Here is a 25,847-nt window from a genome sequence, read left to right as displayed (position 1 = left end):
TTTTCCTACTAGGAAAATAATTAATGTAAATGGGCTAATGAAGGTTGCCTTTGACCATCCTGGTAGTTCATATATTAGATACCTGCCTTAGGAAGTTATGGGGTGATTAGTCTGTTTTTCTTTTGAATTCTATCCTTATAAGAACACCTCATTGCTTTCTGATCTCTCTGCTTCCCTTTTTACCTCTTTTGGGAAGGCTGAATGCTTCCTGAATATTTAATTTTTAAAATCAGAGCTCTAATTGAGTTAAGGTTTATTTTTGAATTTAAGAACTGATATTTCCTGCCTACTTACCCAGATGATTATTTGTAAAGGAATATGCATATTTGCTTCTTTAACTATTTAAAAATTTCAAGGTGAAAAATAAAACAGCAGAATTTCTTGTTTTTTACACTATAAAGTTTAAAATGAACATCAGTTCACTTTGGTGAAGTTTTGGGTAATTTGGTGATACATCAAAAGCCTAATAATATATATGCCCTGAGGCATAGAAAATAGACATCTAGAAGTATATTTTAAGAGTATATGCATGGGTCTGGGAAGGTGTCTCAGTGGTAGAATGCTTGCCTTGCATGCATGAGGCCCTGGGTTCCATTCCTCAGCACCACATAAGCAGAAAAAGCCAGAAGTGGCGCTGTGGCTCAAGTGATAAAGCGCTAGCCTTGAGCTGAAGAGCTGAGGGATAGTGCCCAGGCCCAGAGTTCAGGCCCCACCGCTGATCAAAAAAAAAAAAAAAAAAAAGTATATGCAAAAAAAAGGGATTTTGATTATTTCTGTTACTGAAACTCTGAAAATAACAGACATTTCCAGTAGCAGAAGATTAAATTAGGGTATAGTATTCACACAATTAGTATTAAATGATAATTAAAATTATGGCATTATTGTCACTTTGTGGTACAGAAATATTTTTGTAAGAAAGCAAATAAAAAGCAGTTTCTAAAATAAGTTCTAAAATGAATATCAATTTTTGTTAACTTGACTATATTAACATAGAAAAAAGTATGAAAAGATGTGCCCAAAATACAGATGATCTCAGACTTCTAATTAGCAATTTTTGTCAGATTTTTTTTGTAAAGTGAATGTGTATTATTTTTCCAATTGTAGTGATAATAATGAAACAGATGTTAAAATAAGAACAAGCTTCCTCTGTTTTGTTTAGGAAAGGCTTGGTAGGCTGTTTTTAGACAAAGATGAGCCTGAACTTTCAAACAATTGAATACCGTATTGAAAACCATGTAGTACTCACATTAACATTGTTGTATTAATTTTTTTAGACTAGTGAAAACCATTGTCTACTTGTCTGATTTTCTTTCTTTCTTTTTTAAAATCATAGGTTAAAAAATTTTGAGTGGCTCACGCCAGGCACTGGGGGAAGGTGAGGGGATTAAGACTTCTGGCCTCCCTCACGAATAACAGATAACAATAATAATAGTGTCTGCTATTGCATGGATACTTGCTGTGTGCCAGGCAGCAGGCATCTCATCGACAGAGCATGTAATCTACACCATAACTGTAGTGTAGCTGTTATTATCCTTGTGTTGATAGTGAGTTTTGAGAAGAGATTAAACAACTTGTCTGCTGTCATACTCTGCTGCATGGTGGGGCCACCTTTCAATCCAGTTTATCCAATTTGGGGTTTTACTATTTAAGAAGAGCTACATGTAATAAAAGGAATTATTTTAAAATGTATTTTATTTGCTTGTCAAATATAGCAAGTGTTACTAAGTTAAGAATTAACTAAGCCAGATACTGGTGGCTCATGCCTGTTAATCTTAGCTCTTTGGGAAATGGGGATTGAAAGAAGCATGGTTTGAGGCCAGACCAGGCAAAAGGTTGCCAAGACCTTACCTTACCACACTCTATGGCGTGTGCCTGTCATCTCAGCTGAGATCAAGAGGATTGTATTCGAGGCCAGCCCAGCAGAAAAGTTCAGGAGCTCTATCTCAGCTGACAAAGATAGTGGCTGTGGTGGTGTACACTTGTCATACCAGATACAGCAGGAAGCATAAATAGATGATTGAAATCTTTGCTGGCCTGGGCAAAAAGTGAAACCCTATAAAAATCAACCAGAATGTAAGGGTCTAGGGACAAGGTTTAAGTTATGGAAGTCCTGAGTTCAAACTCCAGTACCAAGGAGAGAAAAATAAAATTGAAAAAAAACTAGTTTTCCTAACCTTTAGTGTAAGAAAACCTTGTTCTCAACTTTTTCCAGCTTAGTACTCTATCATGAAATTTCAGATCTATTGTCACTCATTTTCTATTGACTTTAAATTCAGTGTCTCACCCTTGTAGGCTGTAATCAGTCAGTAAAATGAGATCTTTTCCCTCACCAGACAAGAAACTTTATGACCAGGGTGACACTTTTAGGAACATTTGGAGACTGTTAAGCATTTAGGTTCTTTTTGAGGTATATAGTAGGCAGAGCACATTGTTCATTCATCAAGTGTTTATTGAACATTTGTTTACTGTGTTCCTGGCAGATTAGGAGGTCCCAGGGGTGAATTGACAAAAGGGCAGTTCCTGCCCTCAAGAAGCTGGAAACAAGGACAGAAGGATTTGGAAGCACAGAAAAAGGAGTCAAAGCTAGACAGGGGTCTTCAGGCCAGACTTGAAGAAGGATGAAGAGATTCTGGTTAGAGTCTTTATGACCTAGCTGCCTTGAGGATTCTGCCTTCATGAATCTACCTGTGCATATAAATACAGTGCCAGAAGGGGAAATGATCCTTACTGCCCTCTTCATCACAGCCCTTGCAGGTGGCTGCCTGTCCTTCCCAGAAATGGGGCAATTTGGATTCAGGGCTTATAAATTAGAAACCAGATGCTATATCTGCTGCCATGTGAATTTCTTTCTCCTGGAAATTTCTACTACTTGTCATCTTTAAGGTCCAGTTCAGATATACTTTCTCCATACATTTCCTTTAGTCACCTGACAGTGGCTTCCTCCTCTGTACCGCCAACAATGTCTTACCTGTACTTCGCTAGAGTACAAAGTAGTATTTCCCTGTGTCCTCCTCACCCCTTCTCAGGCTCATAGTAGCCAGCATAGTGTTCAGTAGGAACTGGGAGGGAGGAGTTTAAATTATTCTAATAATAACAAAAACAGCAGTGAAACCTAGCTCCTGTGGCTCACACCTATAATCCTAGCTACTTAGTAGACAGATCTGAGGATTCTGGTTCAAAGCCAGCCCGGGCAGGAAATTAGACAACAAAAAGCTGGAAATGGAGCTGTGGCTCAAGTAAAAGTGCTAGCCTTTAGCAAAAAAGCTCAAGGACAGCCCCTAGATCCTGAGTTTAAATGCTACGAACACCCCCAATACCCCACAAAACAAAAAAACAAAACAAAAAGGAAGTAGCAGTAAATGTATATTGACACTTTCCTGTGTGCCCAGCATAGTTCTGAGTGCTTTGCATATATTGATTCATTTTCACAACAGCCCTGTGAGGAGTGCTTGATAATCTCCAGGGAGAAGGGAGGAAACTGAGGCATGGCTTATGTTATATGTCTAGGAAGGGGGAGTCAGCATATGAACCCAGGCACTGTAGTACTGGACAGTATTCTCTTCTACTCGCATGATTTGCAGAAGACTCCCAAAGGTCATCTTGTTATTGGGAGGTTAATCCTCAGACGGTTTTTAAGTGGCTTCAAGTTTTCCCAAAGGTATTAGTCACAATGGTGGTAACCATTCCTTTTGTCCTGAGGTTTTCATAAAGTCTTTTTGTCAGTGGAATATTTGTAGCTGTGTAGGAGACAGTGGGGTGCTTAGGTGCTGTTGTACTGTGTTTTCTGTGCTGCAGCCTTCCATCAAAAGTGAAGATTCTGCTTGCTCAGGTCAGCCTGATGGAAGGATGGCAGTGAGAGTAGCAGCCACACTTGAATCTTGGAAAGATCTAGGTAATTTAGATAGACAACTATTTAAACTTGTCCAGGAGAGAAGATGTTGCTTGTACACAAATACTGAAATAAGCTGGGCAATGGTGTTTTACACCTGTAATAATCCTAGCTGCTTATCAGGCTGAGATCTTAGGATCACCATTCAGAGTCAGCCCAGGCAGGAAAGTCCATGAGACTTTTATTTTCAATTAATTGCTAAAAGCAAGAAGTGGAGTTCTGGCTCAAGTGGAAGAATGTTAGTCTTGAGCAGGAAAAAAAAAAAAAAAGAGCTAGGGACAGCACCCAGGCCCCGAGTCAAGCCCCAGAACTGGCACCAAAATAAATAAATTAATTAAAAAAATTTAAGTATATTTTGTGCACCAGACAAAAAGGTCTTTCTATGAAATGTGTATTACTGAGGTGATTGTTTTCAGAGACAGATTGCAACAATGTGCAAGCATGAGGCCCTGAGTCCAATCCTCAGTACCACCAAAAAAGAAAGAAAAGAGGAAAGAAAAAAAGAAAACATTAATAAAAAGATAAGGAGAGGAAAGGAAAATTGATTCTTGTTTTTTAATTTTTTTTTTTTTTTTTGGTCGGATGTGGGGCCTGAACTCGGCCTGGGCGCTGTCCCTCAGCTCTTCAGCTCAAAGCTAGTGCTCTACCACTTGAGCCACAGTGCCACTTCTGATTTTTTCTGCTCATGTGGTGCTGAGGAATTGAACCCAGGGCCTCATGCATGCAAGGCAACCACTCTACCACTGAGCCACCTTCCCAGCTCCGGAAAATTGATTCTTAAGTGAGATTCTTAGCTCTGTAAAGTTCTGAGGTGATCAGAGTACTTATCTTCCTTTTTACCACTCTTCCCCACAGTGTCCCCAAAGCTAGCCAGTGCCTCTGTCACTCCCTTGTGCAGAGCCATTTCATATCCCACTTAGGTTACAGAAGCATCTTGCAGATTGGCCTCACTGCCACTTATATCCTCTTTCAGTGTGTCCAGTGCAGTGATGGCCCAATTAAATAATTCCCCCAAGGTAGCAGAACTAAACCCTCCCACCTGACAAAGGTCCCAGACATACCACTTTGCCTCATGCACTTTCCAACTTTAATTTTACTGTGAGGTTTGTCAGCATTATTTACTCATCCCCCTTCTTCCTGTGGTAGATATGCAACTTTAATGATTAATACATCATTTCTCATGCATAAGTGCAGAGAGAATTTTTTTTTTTTTGCCGGCCATGCATGGGGCCTGAACTCTGGGCCTGGACACTGTCCCTCAGCTCTTCAGCTCAAGGCTAGCGCTCTACCACTGGAGCCCCAGCACCATTTCCGTCTTTTTCTGCTTATGTGGTGCTGAGGCATCAAACCCAGGGCCTCATGCATGCGAGGCAAGCACTCTACCACTGAGCCTCCTTCCCAGCCCCAGAGAGACATTTGTATTCACGTTCTATATAAAGAAACCAAGAGACCAAAGACCAAATCCCACAAATAAAATGGTATGTAGATGTTTGATAATTATTTGTTGAGCAAATGACCAAAAGTAAGCAATTAAAAAAATATGCACAGTACTTAAGCCCAGGTCAGTCTGATTCAAACCTTCTATCATTCTGCCCTACAGTGTGGTCCATGCATATGACCTGACAGCTATGTCCTCTGATCACAGATACTTTCTAATGTTTCATCCTTCCATGCTAACTATTTAACTTTAGCTACCTCTAGGCCATTTCACTTTCTTCAGAACTCAGAGCAAAACTCATCTTACTTACTACTTTGATACTTGATCCTCCTTTTTTTTTTTTAAATCTACCCATCCCTTCTGTACTTCTGTTTCATTTACATTTCTAACCAGATCATGCATGTATTTGGGACTGAATGTGAGAGCCTAAGAGTCAGACAGACTTAGGTTCTAACCTTGCCACTTATCATCTGTGCAGCCATGGCTAAATGAGAACTTCTCTAGACCTAGAATGGTTTCTTTTCAGCCTTGTTAGTAGGAGCTGTGCAAGTTATCTGAAGGATTATAGGAGAGAAAAGGCTGTGGTAGCCATTGGCAGGTGACCAGGACAGCTTGGGTAATTCATTGGGTCTGCTAATGCTTTTTTAGTTTTGGGTCTGCTAATGCTTTTTTAGTTTTAGATGGTCTGACAATCATTAGGATATAAACCTGTATCTATCTAGAATCTGGTGTAGAATTTCCTCCTCAGGATGATCATCCTGAAAATATCAGATTCATTTTCTCAACTCACATGTTAGCAGATATGCAATTATTTGGCAAGTATAACAGTTTGGAGTTATTAAATATGGGGCATTTTGTATTATCTGTTTTAATGATTTTTTTTTTTTTTTTTTTTGGTCCGTCATGGAGCTTGAACTCTGAGCCTGGGCACTGTCCCTGAGCTCTTCAGCTCAAGGCAAGTCCTCTACCACTTGAGCCACAGCGCCACTTCTTGTTTTCTAGTGGTTAATTGGAGTTAAGAGTCTCATGGATCTTCCTGTCTGGGCTGGCTTTGAACCGTGATCCTTAGATCTTAGCCTCCTGAGTAGCTAGGATTACAAATATGAGCTACCAGTGCCTAGCTTTATTTTAATTAATTTTTATTATATGTTTGATATATACACATGAACCTTTTCCAGTGTATTTTCCTAATTCTAGTATTTTGCAGTGTTTTGGGGGGAACTAAGTTTGAACTCAGACTCTTACTTCTTAGGTAGACTAGACCATTGAGCCACACCTCCAGCTGTGTGTGTGTGTGTGTGTGTGTGTTGTGTGTGTGTGTGTGTGTGTGTGTGTGTGTGTGTGTGTGTCCATACAAGATACAAGTGCTGCTTCAAAAGTTTAAACTCAAGGTCTTGTTCTCTTGCCTTCCTAAATTTTAAAAGTGTTTTTTGTTTTTTATTTCTACTGAATTTTATTTTGACTTCTCTTCTTCCTTAAAGAGAACCTACATTTATCCTAGGCATGGTGCTTGTTGTGGAGAGTTGTTTTCTGCCTTTTCCTCGTCCAAAGTTGCGTTCATCTTCGAGCTGGTCTCCTTTTTTTCTGTTGTTCAGCCACAGTTCCCTAGGGTTCCTTCTGACCCAGTGCAGGAGGAAGACTTGGGAATAGGGAATGTGATTTCTGCCCAGGAGTGTATGTCGTTCAGGGGAAGGTGCCTCAGAGCGGCAGCTGTTTCTCTGTATTCACCACAGCTGATGTCAAACACGTGCCAGGCTGAACTGAGCTGCTCTTGGCAGGCTGTGTTTGAGCAGGTACAGACATGCCTTCTAACAATTTTTGTTTAGTTTAATGAAAATATTATTAAGCCCGTACTTTCTAGGTCTTATTATAGAAGTAGACATGAATAAACCCTATCCGCTCTGAAGGAACCTGCAAACTATTTAGTTCTTAAGCCACAATAAAGGAATGTTGATTTGGAAAAAGGAAGGGAAGCAGTTTGAAAGGAAAGGAGGAAGCATAAGATGGTTGGCAAGGCAGGGAAAATGCATATGAAAAAAGAACAAACATTGAGAATGTTATGTATTGAAGACTCAACTTGTAAACAAAAAGCTATGTATTTCTTTTTGAAACATACACGCTCAAATCATCTTTGTATCATTTAGCAAAATTTAGTTACAGGGTAGTTATAATTTTGCATCCTATTTTTCACCTTTGAATTTTTCTTATTTATATATAATGCAAGTAGTTTCTAGACTATAGTCCTTTAAGCAGCTATTCATGCTTTTTTTTTTTTTTTAATGCCAGTCTTGGGCTTGAACACAGCCTGGGCACTGTCTCTGAGCTCTTTTGCTCAGTGCTAGTACTTGACCACTTGAGCCACAGCATTGTTTCTGGCTTGTTGGTAGTTGATTGGAGGTAAGTGATTCACCAACTTTCCTGCTCAGGTTGGCTTTGAACCACATTCCTCAGAGCTCAGCCTCCTGAGTCTCTAGGATTACAAATGTGCCACCCAGCTTCCATGCCTGTATTTGAAGACAAGGCTGCTACATGAGCAGTGTGTGAGTGGTCTTGATGCAGATACTGTAGGATCTAGTTCATCCAAGCATGCAGTGAAGGCAGTCTTCTTGACTTTTTTTATTGAGTAGCAACTGGGAAACAGAGAAAAAGGTAGCTTGCAAAAAAGGGGAAAATCAGAGCAGTTTATATCTAGGAGCTTTATCTTGAGAAAAAACTGTGCCACCAATGAGTTTGAGGTGAATAGGGCTTTTGTAAATTTCTGGATATTGGTGGAAATAGGTATTTTGGGACATCTGCTAAGCTTGAATGTAGAATTAACAGCTATGATGATTGCCTGGCTTTGTGGCAGTAGTAGGCTTCATAGTGGGATTGCTTCAGAACAGTCTGCCACTGATGAAATGGAAATCAAGAAAGAATTAGGGCCCAGGAAGATGGACCCTTACATCTTAGCTCAGATCTATCTGTAGACTAATTTGAGAGGATAGTGATTCCACTCAGTAGTTGGGGAGACAAGTAGAGGTCTAGCAGTCAAAAAAGATGGGGATTCCAATCCTTCCTGTTCTTTTTTTGCCAATAAATCCTTTGGGTAAACTCTTTGGGAGGCTCAGTTTCCCCACTTGATGACAGTGGGGACAGAAAGGCTTGCTGTGCTTTTGCTTTGGTCATTTCAAAGGTTAAATGGACAATGTTCAAAAGCTCTGATGAAGCAGCAGCCTACCATTACTCTGCTGCAATATTATATTAAGTGTTATCTTTTCAAGCTTTGGCTGGCTATTTCCTTTATCAAGCATTGTTAGATCATAGTGCAAAGAGAAATTTAAACCTTACCTACCTTCACCAGTACTCAGTTTGCCCAACAGAACTGGGTTGGTAGAACTGTGTAAGATCCTTTTGCTAGTTAGAAAAAAGGTGAAACTGTAATTGTTTCAGTGGGATGTTTTTCTTCTTCTCCACCTTGTGAAAAGTGTATTCATGTTTTTTAAGACTCCCATACAAGTCTAATTTGATGACAAGAATCACCATTATTGCTAAATTTATTACATGTTCACCTCTTTTTCCCTGAGTGACTCATTATTGTGTGCTGGAAATGCAACTGTGTTTTTGTTTAGGAGGAGGTGGTGGTGAGGGAGAACTTGGGGATGACTTTTAAATAAGAGAACTTTGTATTATATTTATCTGTCTGGAGGCAATAAATCTGTTTCAGCAGATTAAATACAGACTTCTTTATAAAGCCCTGTTTTCTCAAACCTCTTATCAGCAGCACTTGGCAGTAATCACACCTACGGAAACTTGTAATTTTCCTCAAGGAGGTGACACTGACAGAATTAAAAATGAAGGAGCCCCCCTGAAAAGCAAGTTCATTACAAATTAACAGTGGTCTTAGCAAAGCAGTGGGCTAAGGCGTGTCAAATAGCGATATGGATAAAGAAACCCAGCATTTTAAACTGTCAGAGCTGGGAGCAGGGCTAGCCTGAGAACAAATTAATCACATATTGTCAAGGCAAAGTTGCATCAAATTAACACATCGGATTCCAGCATATTAATGTTAGAATGCTTTCACCTGATTATTACTGCAAACCATTGCCACTCTTTGAATGCAAAGATATAATTAAATTGCTAAATAGAAAGTGCATATAATATCTCCACATGCATTTAAGATGCATGAGCTGAAAAGTGCACATCCCAGGAAGTGACAGATTCTATTTGTAGGGGGGAAAACTTTACTTTTTTTCCCCTTTTATTTACTTGAGAGTACTAGAGTATGAAATTAGAAAAGTTAGTTATGTTATTCATATCCTATATGAGTTAGATGAAATACAGGTTTAATTTAACTGATTTGCTACACTGGCTGTGAGTACATAATTACCTCTGCATTTTTCTGGAAGAGAAATGGGAAAATGTTGCACAATAGGCCTTTGCAACAAAATTGCCCGTTACACATAATCCTAGTGTAGATTTGTCATCACAAGATACTTTGGAGAAACTAGATTGGCCATTCTGACAACTGTCTTTTATATAAGGATTGCTTTCTGGCTTGGTTAATCTAGTATTTATTTTATTTACAATGAGAATTGAGGCAGAAGCCCAGCTGTGGTTGACCTTTCTGGCAGCCTAGCAGGAAGAACTTGCTTTTTATTAGTCTTTGCTTGTCCCAGTTATACCTGGACTTGACCTCTAGCTTGCTTCCTCTATTATTCACATTCACCTTTTCCATCTTTCTTATTTATACTTAAGCTTGATTACTCTCTTTTTGTCTTCTCCCTAGCTCTATTGGTCCTATGCACCAAAAATCTCTCATAATGCTCATCTTCCTTCACTAATTGTCTTTCAGCAACTCATGCATTCAGCTTCTGGAAGACTGCTTTGTCCTTACAAAAGTCTACTTAGCAGTTGAAGGGCTTGAAATCTTGAAAAGGAAAGTAATAATCACTAGGAGGGAGACATAATGGGTTGACTCAGAACCTTGTTCAGGATGGAATAGCCTCATTTCTTTCTTTTTTTGAGGGAGTCTGGTCGTGGGACCTGAACTCTGGGCCTGGGCACTGTCCCTCAGCTCTTCAGCTCAAGGCTAGGGCTCTACCACTTGAGCCACAGCTCCACTTCCTCATTTCTTTCTTTGATGAGGTAACTACCTAGAGTATTTTGATCATCATAGTCTGAGTTTCACTAAAGCATCTAAACTATTTCAACAGAATCTTACATATTATTCTTGTAAACAAGCTGGAGAAATGTTGGCCAGTAACATTGCGGTCAGATGTACTTGTACTTGGCTGAGCAAGTAGCTCCAGAATGGTGATTAATGGATTCATGTCAAACTGAAGAGCTATCTGTTGTGGTAAGCTGTTAGGGCTCTGTGTGTTTATTGGTGTCAGGGACATAAATGAGAACTTGGAGGTTAGGCTGATCACGTTTATGGAGGGTTAAATCTGGGAAGAATAGCAGACATGTGCAGTGACAAAGTCAGGGACTAAAGTCATCATGACAAGCCAAAATTCATTTGTGTATGGGAAACTCTTGGGGAAAGGGAAGGGGAAGGTAAGGTTTAATCAAGTAGTATCTCAATTAAGAAAAGATTTGGGATCATGATTAGTTGTAAGCTGACTATGATTAGGTAGAGCTAGAGGGTTAGTAGAAAACACATCTAACCATTTCTCACATACTTCTTGAGTGTTGGCATGTGCCACAAACTTAGCTAAACACAATGAAATGAGATATACTTTAATCTTAAAGTATATGCAATTTTGGAGGTATTGAAGCAGTTATACAGCTTATGAGATGCTGTATGCCATGGCTTCAGCCTATAATCCTGGCTACACTGGAGGCAGAGATCAGAAGCATCACAGTTCCAGGCCAGCTAAGGCAAAAAGTTAATTGAGACTTCATGTTAACCAATAAAAAGGTGGTTATGGTAGCAGGCATCTGTCATCCAACTACATGGGAAGTGTAAATAGGAGGTTTGCATTTCATGCCATCCTAAGCAAAAATATACATCCTACTAAACAAATAAAACAAAAAAGACTGGATATGTGACTCAAGTGGCAGATCACCTTCTTAGCAAGCATGAGGCTCTTGAGTTCAAACCCAAGTACTATCAAAAACTAAAATTAAAGATAAGCACCATGAGAGTGAGCATTCAGGAGGCCAAGTTCTGCAAAGGAAAAGTACTAGTCTGGAGTGAGGATGGTAGAGCATCAGGGGGAGTCTCCCCCTGATGAATCAGTCCTAAAGGTAAACCTTGAAGGTTGGAAGAAGATTAAGCAGGTCGAGAGGCTCTTAGGCAGTGGAAATACTGGTGAAAACATATGAGGTGAGAGAGCGATTCTGGGAATTAAGGGAATAAAAGTAGTTGAGTATGCCTAGAATGCTAGTTGAGGGCGTACAAGGCCAAAGCTGAGGCTTGATCAAGTCTTGCTCATGATCTGTGAAGCAGAGGATTGACATCCTTTGTTGTGAATAAATTACTACGGTTCTATTAGCAAACAGAGAATTTCATGTAAGTGGGTAGGGGGTTTGGTAAAGTAGATGTTTGCAACTATAATAAGCCTCTGTTCAGACTAGAGCTATGGGGTATTGGTGCAAACGGGAAATCAGATGGACTGTATGAAATAGGGTTTATAGGATCCTTCTAGAGAAGAGAAGACCTAGGAACTGCTGAGCATTGTCTGTAAGTAGTAGATGGGTTCTCAAGGGACTCTGAGTAGCTCTGCCAGTCTAGGTATAACAGAGGAAATATTTACCATCTTTCCAGGCTGAGTATCCCATATTTGCTGCTTTCAGAAGGTAGTGTAGTAGAATAGAAGAGCTCCAACTCCCTAGACTTGGCATTGAAATACTAAGGCTGCTTGGGCAATACCAGTACTGCCTGGGCAAAAGATTCGTTTTTTGGACCTGGTGACCTAATCTATAAAATAATAAACCACATAGTGTTTGAAGACTAAAGATAACCCAGGTGTGGAGGAATCTAGCAAATTGCTGCGGAGCGGGGGTTCCAGGAGCCTTGACTGCACAGAGTTTACCAGAGAAGTTTAGTGTCACTGACTCCTGGCATCATCTCCTATTTCTATGTCCTAAATCACCCTGGGCTTAGTGCCCTCTGTCTCTCTGTTCTTCTGGCCTACTTCCCCACATTGAGAGTTTGTGGACTCAAACTTATTGGCAGACTTATTTGCATACTCATGTCATTTGAATATATTTATGAATTAAGTATGTTGCAAAAGTACATTTTTAGCTGGGCATTGATGGCTCATACATGTAAATTGCTATTCAGAAGACTGAAATCTGAGGATTGCAGTTCAAAAGCTAGCCTGGGCAGGAAAGTCTAGGAGAGGCTTATCTCCAATTAGCTACCAAAAGGCTGGAAATGGACTGTGGCTCAAAGTGGTAGAATACTAGCCTTGAGCACAAAAGTCCAGAGACAGCACCCAGGCCCCAAGTTCAAGCCCTGGGCTGGCACACACATACGTGTGTGTGTGCGCGCGTGCGCACACACAGCAAAAACTTGTGAAACATATGATGAAAGCTCCTTTTTTCTAAGAGTCTATGGAGAATTAAAATAGATAATTAAAATAGCTTTTGCACAGTGCCTTGAACTTACAAGTGTTCGATATGTGCTAGTTATTGTTATTTGGAATTCCAGGGTGAACATCTGTCATACCTCTTCCTGTTCTGACTCTGGGACCTTGAGAATGAGAAACTAGAAAAATGTAATTGAGCATATCTACTTTGTTATTAGTAAATCAAGTTAGGATCTGTAGCTCTAATCTGACTCCCTTCATAGCTTCTCCACTGAGTCTAGACCAGCAGGGTCCACAGAACTTTCTATGATGATGGAAATGTTCTGTGTCTGCTCTGTGGCAGCCACCAGCCACATGTGACTGTTAATTCTTGAGATGTACTAGCATAATTATGGAGCTGAGTTTTAAATTTTATTTAAAGTTTTAAAATTTAGCCAAATGGGCCTTATTACCATTGTATTGGTTAGTGCAGATCTAGACATTAGCATGACTCACCCAGGGAAAGATCAGATCTGCAGAGGAGACAAACTGACTAGAATTGCTGTCTCATACCCTTTCTGTGCCAGTAATGGAATCAGAGAGAGCTGGACCCCCAGACCTGCTTCTAGGAGGCTGGTCAGGATCCTGACCCTACCATGCTGAGCACACAAAAGCAGTTGCTGAGCAGGCACTTTTGAGGGAGCTGAATAGGTGAGGCTGTGCCAGGTAGCTCACCCTTTCTGGTACAAAGGGAAGGCTGGAATCTGCATTTTCCAGTACTTCTAAAAGGACAAAAATTTGTCTTATGGCCAAAGTTAGGAAACCTGGGAGTAGAAATAACAGTTTACAATATACTTACTAAACTTTTCACATTCTCTTGGAAGTAAAAATTTTAACTTTCAGTCATTAGTGATAACACCTATTTATATTTTGCTTCATTCTAGACTTTAAATATGCACCGCTAATTCTTCCTTGTGTACATGTGTGTTTTCTTAGCATGGAACTGGATGACCCAAGTGTTACCTATTCTTCAAAGGCAAAACCTGAAAGCTATAATTAAATTAAAAAGTTTTATCTCAGTAGTTGAGAGACTGAGAAGGGAAGATTGAGAGCTCATGGCCAACCTGAGCTGTATCACATGACTGTCTCCAAAACAAAAACAAAAACTTCTGGCTTTGGTGTTTCAACCCTGTAATTTATAATTGTAGCTACTTGGGAGGTGATGATTAGAACTGTGATTGGCTACCAGTCCAAGCAAAAATTAGGAAGATTCCAATCTCAGCCAGTAAAATCTTTGTGTGGTCATATAGCCTGTCATTTCAGGTACATGGGAGGTGTAAATAGAGGGATCATGGTTCAGGCTACCCTTGAATGTATTCAAGACCCTATTTGAAAAACAACTAAAGCAAAAGGCTCAAGTGGTAGAGCATCTGCCTAACAAGGTCTTGAGTTCAAACCCTCGTACCACAAAACAAACAAATAAACAAAACCATCAACCGGCTGAAAAGATAAATAGATGTATGTTAGGTGCTAGTCTGAATTTAATCTTACAGTATTTTTGAGATAATTCAATGTTATTTCATGGCCCTTGGTAAGTTTATGAAAAGTCAGGTGTTTTGCTTCTTTGCAGTTTTTGTTCTTTTTATCTTCTTTTTATTAGTGTTCAATTTTAAAGCAAGTTTAGCTGGGTGCTGGTGACTCCCCAGTCCTAACTACTCAGGAGGCTGAGATCTGAGGATCTTGATTGAAGCCAATCCAGGCACAATAGTCTATGAGCACTTTTCTCCAATTAACCAGCCAAAGCCCTAAACTGGAGGCATGGCTCAAGTGGTCAAATTTACTTGTGGAATGTCAATGTTGTTTTAATTGGCATTTCTTTTTTGGCCAGAGAAGTTGAACATTTCTTCATGTGTCTTCTTATTTCTTCTTCTGAGAAGTCTCTCTTTAAGTCTTTAGCCCATTTATTAATTGGGTGGTTGTTAGAAGAGACCATTTGACCTGTGTGTATAAAAATATCAGTTAAAGCCTCTCTGCTAAACTTTTTGTCAAACTTTATTGTATTTTGTTTGGTTCAATTGATTTAAATGTCCTTGAAAACACTTACTGTTTTGAAATGATAGAGTATTGATTAAGCATTTAGTGTGTATAAAGCATTTCAGAATGAAATATTAATTCATGTGAAAATATGAATATTCTTCTTTTTCTCTTTTACACAAAATGTTTTGTGTGTGTATACACCTGCATATGTGTGTGTGAGTGCATGTGCGTGTGTATATTTTGTTAGGGATCAAATGCAGGGCCTTGTGGGTACATTAATAAGCACATGCCCCCTCACCAAGCTAGGGCCTAGCTCAGTGTACTTTAAAATAAAAAAATTTAATTGTTATTATAAAGGTGATGTATAGAGGGGTTACAGTTATATAAGGGAGGTAAAGCTTACTTTTCTTTTTGGACAATTTACCCCTTCCCTAGCTCTCTCCCAGTTTTTCCTTCCAGTTCCTACGGACAAGTTGGATAGTTCATTTTCAACATAGTATCTAGTGAGTATCATTGCTGTATTTGTTTACTACTTCTTCCATTTCTGTGCCCCCCCATTACCCTCCTAAAGTCTGATAAAAACAAACAAAACAAAATGAAAAGAAAATCAGTTACAAAAACTCTCTTCCATTTCCTAGAGTTCATTTTGATAAATATTATTTTATATGACCAGGTACAGATAGGCATTGCGCCTTTGTGTTCCTGTCCTAAGAGAATCCTCCTTCTGTCTCACTGTGAATGCCTAGAATCCTGTATAATTTGTCATGTCCCAGTGTATTTTAGATCTAACTTCCATATTTGAGAGAAAACATGTGTTTGTCTCTCTGAGCTTGGCAACCATTTAATCAACTTTTGAGGTTGTTCCAAAGCTTGCTTTATTTCACTTACCAACATAACTTGTAAATTTGTCTGTGTTCTTGCCAGGAGAATTTCTTGTTCCTTCTCATAGCTGCATAATATTCCATTGCTGGAAAGCATTAAAATTTTTAACTAGTTCCCTGTTGTTTGATATATGAATTGTTTCTAGTCTTTTGCTGTTACAAACAGTGCTATAGTGAGTAAATCTTGTACAGATGGCATTTTGTACATATGCAATTACAAATGTAGGAGAAATTCCAGAACCCAGAATTGCTGGGTCAAAGGAAGAATATGCATTTGTAATTTTTTAAAGTATTGCCAAATTGCCCTCCATAGGGATTATGCCAGTTATGTCCCAGAATGTGTGAGACTGTTTCTCCACAGCTTTGCCATAGAATTTATCAAATGGTTGGAGTTTTGCCCATCTAATAGGTGAAAATGAATCTATGTAATTTTAATTTGCATTTTTCTTCTGAGTGAAGATGCCTTCTTTTCATTTGTTTCAGAACCTTAACAAAGGGGAAATATGGATCAAAAAGAATTGTACACATTACCTGACTCATGTTACTGTAGCCCCTCTGTATCCCCTCTGTATATTACCTATACAATAATGATAAAATAGTTTTAAAAAAAAGAACCATTACAATTTTGTGAACTGCTGAGATACAGTTTTTTATTTATTTTTGTTTTTTTGTCAGTCATGGGGCTTGAACTCTGGGCCTGGTCGCTCTCCCTCAGCTCTTCAGCTCCAGGCGAGCACTCTACCATTTGAGCCACAACACCACTTCCAGTTTTCTGGTGGTTTTTATTGGAGATAAGAATCTCATGAACTTTTCCTGCCCAAGCTGGCTTTGAACCGCGATCCTCAGATCTCAGCCTCCTAAGTAGCTAGGATCACAGGTATGAGCCACCGGTGCCCAGCTAAAACTTTTTTTTTTTGGGGGGGGGGTTGGTTGTGGGGCTTGAACTCTGGGCCTGGGTGCTGTCCCTCAGCTCTTCAGCTCAAGACTAGTGCTCTACCACTTGGGCTACAGCACCACTTCCAGCTTTTTCTGTTTATGTGATGCTGAGGAATTGAACCTAGGGTCTCATGCATGCGAGGCAAGTGATCTTCCACCTTCCCAGTCCAAGTTTTTTTTTTTTGTTTTTTTTTTAATTCTTATTTTCTAGAATTCTTTCTGTATTAGAGAACTTAAGTTTATTGTTTATCTTGACTTTGCTCATATATTTATTTTTGACTTATTCACTAAGTTTTAATGTAGTCCAGTTTATAATTTCTTCCTTCATAGACAGTGGATTTTGAATTAATTACTGTGAGAGGTCTTTTAAATGACTTGTATAGTTCTTAAGTTTATTACTAGGTATTTTTACATGTTACTATTGTGAATAGGTTTCTGTTAATATTTCTGTGTATATTTCTTTACATAATAAATTTTGTTTGTAGTAGTTTTGCTTATTCTTTCAGGATTTTATATACTATAATAAAGAATATTAGTAAACAGTTTATATACAGAATAAAACTGGCTTTTTGCCTCTCTTGTTTCCATTTTTATCCCTCTGCCACTTTCTCTTGGCTAGTGTTGCTTGTTATTGTTACTGCTAAACCATCACCATAACCATTGTCCTTGGCATTGTGCTAAAAATTGGCATTAAGAAAATGCTAATTCCCTTTAAAGTGCAGAATGTAAATATCTTTTAAAAATAGCTAGCTGGGGGGAGGCGAAGGGATGGGAAGGGGAAACAAAGGAGGAGGCTACAATGCTTGATAAGAAATGTACTCATTATCTTGCCCATGTAATTGTAACCCCTCTGTACAGTATTTTCACAATAAAAAAATACATTTATAAAAAAATAGCTAGCTGTGGTTGATGCCAGTAGAGAATATAAAGACAGATTTTAATGAGGAAGTGTAAAGAGGCCATGTATGAAACTGTCTTTGAATTCTTCTAAGTATCACTTTCTGCAGTGTTAATGATAGCAATATTAAAGTTATTTTTTATTAGCATACGTTAGGTATTCAACAGGGAATTTCATTGTGACGTTTCCATCCATGTATATATATTCCAAGCACTCTCTGCTCTTCTTCCTCCTCTTCCTCCCTTTCCCTCTCCCTCTTTCTTTCTCCCCCCACCCTTGCCTTTTTCTAAAAGTTTGTTATTGCTCTTGCCAGTGTTGAAAAACATCATTTGAGGTGTATATTTTAAATGACTTGAGTTTTTCTGTCTTTAAAATTACTTGGTATTTTTTTCTTTCAAAAATAGAAGTCTTGTTTAGCTTTTGATAAGAATTACATTAAATGTGTTGACCAATTTGGGAGTATCAGTATTTTCTCTATTTTGAACACAATATATCTCTCCATTTATTAAATAATCTGTATAAAACTTCACAAAATCCTTATGTTGGCTTGATTCACATTACTTAATTTTTTAATTTTACTCTCAATATCTGTTAACTCATAGTGTTTTCCTATCTGTTGCTGATGTATGAAAATGCACGGTTGCTGGGCACTCAGGAGGCTGAGATCTGAGGATTGCAGTTTGAAGACAGCTCAGGCAGAAAATTCCATGAGACTCTTGTCTCCAGTTAGCCAGCAAAAGCTGGAAATGGAGGTATGTTCAAGGGCTAGAGCACCAGCCAGGTCGGAAAAGGCAAATGATAGCTAGAGGCCCTGAGTTCAATCCCTAGTGTCAGACCAGCACCAAAAAAAGAAAAAAAGTATGCGTATATGCTGTTGTCACATTGTTTGTTATAAAGTGGGTTCCTCAGAGTGGTACAATATTATATAGGCTGCCCTCTTTATGGTTGTAACACTCTGAGATGGTTGTGATTGTTGAGGCATTGGTATTAGAGAAAACAAGCCCATACTTGATTATGTGTTATCTCTACTAAAACTCCTATCAGGGAGGAAGGGACCCAGAAATATCAACCTGCTACTTCATGGCTGGTTGTTTCCTTATGGGATGATTCTATATGGGTATGGGGGAGGGGTAGCATTTGTTTTAGTTTTTGGGTATGGTGGTATTGTGTGTGTGTGTGTGTGTGTGTGTGTGTGTGTGTGTGTGTGTGTGTGTGTGTGTGTGTGTGTGTGTGTGTGTGTGTGTGTGTGTGTTACTGGTTTGCACTCAAGACTGGCCTTGGACTTGCTAAGCAGGCACTTTACCACTTAAGCTGCACCCCTAGCCCTTTATGCTTTTGTTATTTTTCAAGTAGGATCTTGCTTTTTGCTTGGGCCAACTTAGTTGGCCTGATAGAACCCAGAAATAGAGTTCTATTAATACTTTTCTAGTAGCTATTATGAAAGGAGCATACCAGTGCACTTAGCTCTTTATTGGTTGAGATGGGATCTTAAGAACTTTTTGCTTGGGCTAGCTTCAAACTGTGATCTTCTTGATCTCCACCTCTCAAGTAGCTAGGATTACAGAGGTAAGCCACCATGCTCAGTTCAGGGTGGGTATTTGACAGTGGGCAATCGCAGTATTAGCCTCAGTAAGTGAGAGACCAGTGCCAGTATTGGGGAAGCCAATGAAGAGGATAGTGTTCCTTTTGATCCTATTCATCTTCTTCCACAGGTGTTCCAAGTACTGAGAAATAAAAAAGAGGGGTGGGGAGGGAGGCAAGCAGGATTACTACTCAAGAGCCAGAAGAAGAAGATAAGAATATGAAGCCTGGCCAGAGAAGCTGTGTGTCTTTTCTTAGCTTTCCAAGAGAGATTTCCTTCCTTTTCTTTCTTTCTCTTCTTTCTTTTCCTTCCTCACTCCCTCCTTCCTTCCCTCCCATCCTCCCTCCCTCTTTCCCTTGCTGTCTCCCTTCCCTCCCTCCCTCCTTTCCTTTCCTTTATTGTGATGGTCTTGGGGCTTGAACTCAGGACCTGGGTACTATCCCTTGGCCTTTTCACTTAAGGCTAGTGCTCTACCACTTGAGCTACAGCTCCATTTCAGGCTTTTTGGTGGTTAAATGGAGATTGGAGATTAAATGGAATCTCATGGACTTCCTTACCCAGGCTGGCTTCTAACCATGATCCTCAGATCTCATACTCCTGAGCCACTGGCATCTGACTCAAGAGTGGGGTTTCTTAAATATACTTTTAGCACTTGCCTTTTTCCCCTTTTATTTTCCTTTTCCTTTTTTTTTTCTTGAAGGATGCTATTAGTATAGAGATTCAGTTTCATTGTTAGTAGACAAATGTGTAATCAGCAGGAATGTAAGCATACATAACATGTAATGTCAGCGTGTATCAGATAGTATGAACCATATCAGACAGTATGAAGTGTTTAGCTATTGTCCCTTTTCCCCTTGGAAAGAATCAATCTAATACTCTATAATTTTTAGTTAGGCTTCACTATAGGGCATTCTGTTGGAAATAAGAGGTAATTGTGTAGCCTACCACCATCTAACCTTCACTCTCTATATTTTTTTGCATGACCAAAGACAGGAGAAATATGTCTTATTCATTGTCTTTGTGTATTTCTCTTGGTACTAGTATTGTCACTTTGGTTTTTTTAGTAAAGGAAATTGGCTTATTTGAAACGTTTGTCTTAATCCTCTATGGAAATATCCGTTTACGGGAAGGTTAAGGCAGCTCGTTTGGGCTCTCTCAGAGCCTCTGCCGCAATTGTTGCAAAGGAAACCCCAGGGAAACCCCTGAGCAGGGCTTCGGAAGAACAGTGGCTGCGCAGAAGACAGTGCTCCAGATGCTTTATCAGGTGCTGTCTGGAGAGCAGAAATAATGGTCTGCAGGCAGAACTGCTGATGTCTCCACTTTCCCAACTTAGCACAAACATCTTTATATCTGGTGGATTTTGGTGCCACAGTGGCAGCCCCAAAATGTCTTAAATGCTTTCTAGAGTGTTGGCTTTGAAAGCAGGGTGTTTGGGGGGGGTTCCCTGACTTGAATTCTTTTTTCAAAGGAATGAATTCATAGCATTCACTGTCAGTGCTATTTCTTTTACTGTGATGGCTGCTCACTGTATACATCAAAGGATTCAGGAAATAAGAGATGTAAACACAAATAGATAAATGAAACAAATGAACAAACAAGTAACTAAAAAGCATTGCTGCCTTTGTCACACAGTGAAAAAGCTTGCCTGGCACATAATGGAAACACGGCAGCTATTTGATTATAACTTTAGGATTTTCCTTGGAAACTTGGAAGTATGTCTGATATATTTCTTGCTTTCTTTCTTAAAATAACACTATGACTGGGGAAAAGCAGTACTGCAGACTGACATGGCTACAGTGGGATTTTTGGATGCATCACCCTTACATTTGCTACAGGTGCTAGTGTGACAGACTCTCCCTCTGGATGCTTGCTGGCTCACTGTTACATCTCTCTTTTAGAAGGCCCAGAAGTTCATTTGTAAATTATTTGCTATTTATCCTCACATTTTATTAAGTGCAAAACAAGTAGCCTTGTATTTGGGGGAGATAATTTTAAGTGACAGGTGGGAACTCAGGCTCAGGAGTTAGACAGCTTTAGCTGGAATCCCAGTGTTACCAGCTCTGTTAATCTTGGGCAGATTACTTCATTTCTGCATGCTTCTGTATAAAGTAGGAAGAATGGTAGATTCTGCCTCATTTAACTGTTTTGAAATTCTAAACATAAATATTATGGATGTCAAATCCATGGAATAGTCTCCAAGTATTTAATAAATATTAGCTTCTGTATTGTTGGAACCATAGACCAGTCTTTACAAAACACATCTTCTTTTGATAGAAGTGGAATATTTTATATTTTTGAGAGTTTTTACTCATTTCACCAGTTCAGAATACTTATTAACTCAGTCATTATAATGTTACCATATGAAATAATTTTCATAAGTCATAAATAACTGCCAGTAGTTTCATTTCATATGACCCAGCTGAATAGAAACTATTTAGTGTTTACTGTGCCTAGCAGCTTTCCTGTGAACATATGTACTGTTATATCCAGTAGGAGATAGGAAATTGTGGATTGGAAAGCTAAACAGCCTTGTCTAAGGTTATACAACTACCAAGTAGTGAAGTGAAATTTCTATTTAATCCAAAGCTCAGTTGTGAGAACCAGAGGAGTGGGAAGTCCTGCCTCATGCTGATTTCATTGCCACCCTCCCTCTGGGGGGGGGGGGGGGAGCAGCGTGTCAAAGTGGGTCTGGCAGTGGGTGGCATGGGGGGCAGGCCACTGGATTAGACAAGCTATGGGTTCAGGAATGGGGGGAGGAAAGAGAAGTGAGCAGAGCAGTGCCCAGGGTCTCCTCAGGTCTGAGGAGTGCCTGGGCTGCCAGAGAGGCCCAAGGAAACCTGGGCCATTAGGCCTGCAGAAAGGCCTGCACAGAGTGGAGAGGCCCAAGGAGAGGCCTGTGGAGAGGCCAGCAGAGAACAGAGAGGCCTAGTGAGAGGCCTGCAGAGGGTGGAGAGGTCTGAGAAGAGGTCTGTGGAGATCAGAGAGGCCTGAAGAGAGGAGAGGCTTGTAGAGAGGAGAGGCCTGTGGGAAGGAGTAAAAAGGAAAAAAAAAAAGCTTGCCTCATTGGAGGTTGCAGCTACTCCTAGTTCTGAGGTAACCCAGGACAGGGCAGTTGCAGACCAACTAAAAAAACTCCTTTGTCACTTTTAACCATGCCTCCATGGATTTTCTTGCTCCACTTTCTTTCCAATTTCTACTATACAAAGAGTCTTTAACATCCTCCCAGCAAGCTGCTGGGAGGGTTGCTGCTTATTTGGGCTTTCTGCAGTATTGCAAATACGATGTTCTGTTCTGGGTCGGTGGACCTTTGTACTTCTTGTCTCTATATTTGGAGCACAGCATCTGCAATGTTGGCTACAACGTACTTGGCTCATTCAAAGATTCCAAGTAAAAACAAGAACCTAGCTAGGCTTTGCCTTCAGCCCAGTTTTACTGACTGGTGTAATTTCTCATGGCTACTTTTTTTTTTTTTTTTTTGAGCACCTGCTTTGCAGGGAAATGTGCTAGAACAGCATATCTCAGCTTCCTATAAATATTGAGGGCAGGGGCTAGAATCCTTCACAGGGGAGGAAACCGAGCTTTAGTCTGCCTTGCTGAAGCAAGGTTCTGGTCTTCTCTACTGCATCCCATTTCATCCTCTTCTTAGAAATGTTCTTAAAGACAGTATGGAAAGCTCTTTGCACAGAATTGTGTATTTTGGCATGAGTCTTACTGAATTTTCTTGTTTGCTTTTCCTTAATCCGTTTCCTTATTTCCTCCTTTTCCTCATTTTCTGCAACTCTTCCTCCTCCCTTCTAAATCTACTTAGTGAACTTGAAAAAATAAGGAAACCACTTAATGTATTTCCCAAAGAAATTGTGTTCTTGATACATTCCCATTTGATTTTTTTTCTGGCATTAAAACTTATTTCTCAGTTTAATTTGCTTTTAGAGGAATTATTATATTTTAAAATATACTACTAAAACAAATAAGGTTGATTCCTATCAGTTTCAAAGACAGTCTTGTAAATAATTGTATAATGCCTGAATTCAAGGTAATGATGCTGTGCTCAAAGCTGGTTTGACCTAACACCCTACTTACTCCTAAAGCAGTCAACTTTATTCACACGTGTGCTGCTTGGTAAAATCTCTTCTGTTTGCAGCTGGACGTGGTACTTCATTCCTTTGTTGTTGTTCCATTGTTTCCTTTAGGGTGATGGAAAATAATTAAGGAGACATCTTTTCTGAGCAGCTGGAGCCAAGTTCCAGCTGACTGTAGCACCTGCAAAGATGGCACCTCTGCCTCTGGGTGGCAGGGTGGGATGCCAGCCGTGAGCTGCAACAATGGGCTCCAAAATGCAGAGCTTTGGCCATGCCGCACGGCTCCTGCCCTTCTGTGAGCTTCAGATGGCAGCAATACCAGTGAATGCAAAGTGTCTGCTTTAGACTAATTAGAGGGATGATTTGTGAAACAGTGCCTATTTATTTAATTAATCACCAGCACAAAGCCATAAAACCCATATTTTAAAAATCCCTGTTAGTTTGCCATGTGGTTAATAGATTGGGGCACATTAAAAAGTGACATGGTGATGTATTAAAAATGTTCCACCTAAGGTTCCTACAGGAAGGAATGGAAACTGTCTGCTTTCCGATGGTACAGTGTAAGCTGTCAGGATTTGACCTGTCTGAGGTTTTAATATTTGTAAAGACATTTGTCTTTTGTATAGCATCTTCATTAGGACATCTCTTCTTGGACTATTTCAAAATACAGAATTTTGTTAAATATCGAAAAAAACTACAAACCATCTTAATTTTGTTAGTTTCTCCTAATAAAGAGGAACTATATAATTTCCCACTAAATTTTATTGTGTTTTTACCAAGACTCACAGTGTTTCTTATATCATAGGTTATTCTCTTCTATTTGTGGGTAATAAGGGAGACATTTAATTAAGTAAATAATAAATGCAATAACATTTTTGCTGCAGTTGTCAGAATCGCATTTTGTTCTGCTCTAGTATTATTCTTTATCGAATAGGAACAGGGATAATTGCTATACTTGCTCAGTCTCAGCTCAGGTAAATTGTCATTTTTGGATAGTAAGAATAAAAATTGAACTGACTTGTTCAAGAGATGACACTGGCATTAAAAATGAGAAGAAATAGCTTAGATTGTAACGGTTGGTTTTTTTTTTAACACAAAGTTCTAGTTGATTTTTAATGTGTACAAGCGAATGTATGTACAGGCCACCTTACACTTTAAATAGTATTTAAAGCAAAATGTGTATCTGTGCTCTGAGTCACTCTTAAACAAAAACAAAAAACAAAACAGACCCATTCTATTAACAGAATATTGTGGTTAGTATCAGGCTGAGGGAATAACTCAAAAGTGCAAGCTTGCTTAGTATTGTGAGGCCCTAGGTTTGATCTCCAACAAGGTATGGTGTGGGGAAGGAGGTTGAAATGGTCAGAGTTCTTGATAAAGCAAGTTTAAGTATATAGTGAAATATTTCTCACAAAATATTAAGATCATGTGTGAAAATGTATTGCTCAGGTGGATGATGCTTGTAAGGAAATTGTCCAGCTCTCTTAGGCTTGTGTTTCTCTGCTGTGTTGCATAATTACCTGCTCTGTTAGAAGGGGATCTTGGAATAAAACATGAGTATGTTAATGCAGCCTGGGGCTGATGTGGTGGTGATGATTGCAATGCAGATAAAGCATTTCTCATAACTGCCTTTGCCTACTGGAGCCTTTGAAACATCTGGACCTTTAATTGAAAAATAGTGTGGTGCTGTGCAAGGCAGACATGCTAAGTGAAGTCACTAATTTAGAATACAAAAATATAATTGATAAAGTGTTTTATTTATATTGTATTTAAGTATCCATACTTTGTTATGCTTTGTATAACAGGGAAATTACTGGGTTAAATTTCATGAACATAGACAGTCTAAATGAGATAAATTAAGTGAAAATGTTAATGGAAATTTTACATTGAAACTAGAAAACAGTTGCTCCATTTGGGTGTGCACTTTTGCATCTAGTGGGGCCCTTTAGAGAAGCAAATAGTTAGGTGCTGTTTGTTAGGTTGCATTTCTTTCTAATTATTACAATCAAATCTTATTATTTAGTTTAAAAAAGTAAAATGTTTCCTGGCTTAATGGAAAGGGGCTCTAATGGCAACATTATTGCCTAATAAACCAAAGCTTCCCTACCTCTCTAGGCAGGTTATCAGAGCCTGCCCAGGAGAGCCAGAGAGCTGGTGAAGGGCGGGCAATTAACCTTTGTCCTGCCTTCACAGCAGGGGAACTGACCTAGCAGCCTTCCGAGGAAATCCAATTTAATTTAAAATGAATTTGAAAAGACAAATTAGCCATATCTATTTTAATAAGATAAAATCCCGACTCTCCCTTACGTCTGGCTTAGTTAGGACCTCAGAGGAGATCAGACTAAGACTCTGGATGAACATGAGGGCAATGATACCAGGGGGCTGAGGAGACACCCTGGAGACCTGGGTGCCTGAGTTACTTGTCAGTTTCTGCAAGTGAGCAGGTCTCTTGCTGCCCATTTCTGCAGAGAATTGCAACCTGAGACAGACCTTTGTCTCTGCAGACTCTTCCTGTGTTGGAGCTTGATGCCATGTTGATGTCATACACGCTTGCCCATCTCTCCAAGGATTGAGTTGTTATTTTCCTCCTCAGTCATTATCCAAGCACATTTAG

General features: G+C 39.4%; 1 protein-coding gene across 5 annotated transcripts in view; it reads left to right on the top strand.

Moving 5' to 3' along the window:
* Mapkap1 (MAPK associated protein 1) overlaps positions 1 to 25,847 on the top strand; it is a 234,748-nt gene that overhangs the window by 59,957 nt on the left and 148,944 nt on the right. The window lies entirely within an intron of this gene.

The sequence above is a fragment of the Dipodomys spectabilis genome, unplaced genomic scaffold, assembly GCF_019054845.1.
Source record: "Dipodomys spectabilis isolate Male_0828 unplaced genomic scaffold, ASM1905484v1 ptg000067l, whole genome shotgun sequence".
NCBI lineage: Eukaryota > Metazoa > Chordata > Mammalia > Rodentia > Heteromyidae > Dipodomys > Dipodomys spectabilis.
The sequence above is the reverse complement of the archived record's forward strand: the minus strand, read 5'-3'. Positions and strand labels throughout refer to the sequence as shown.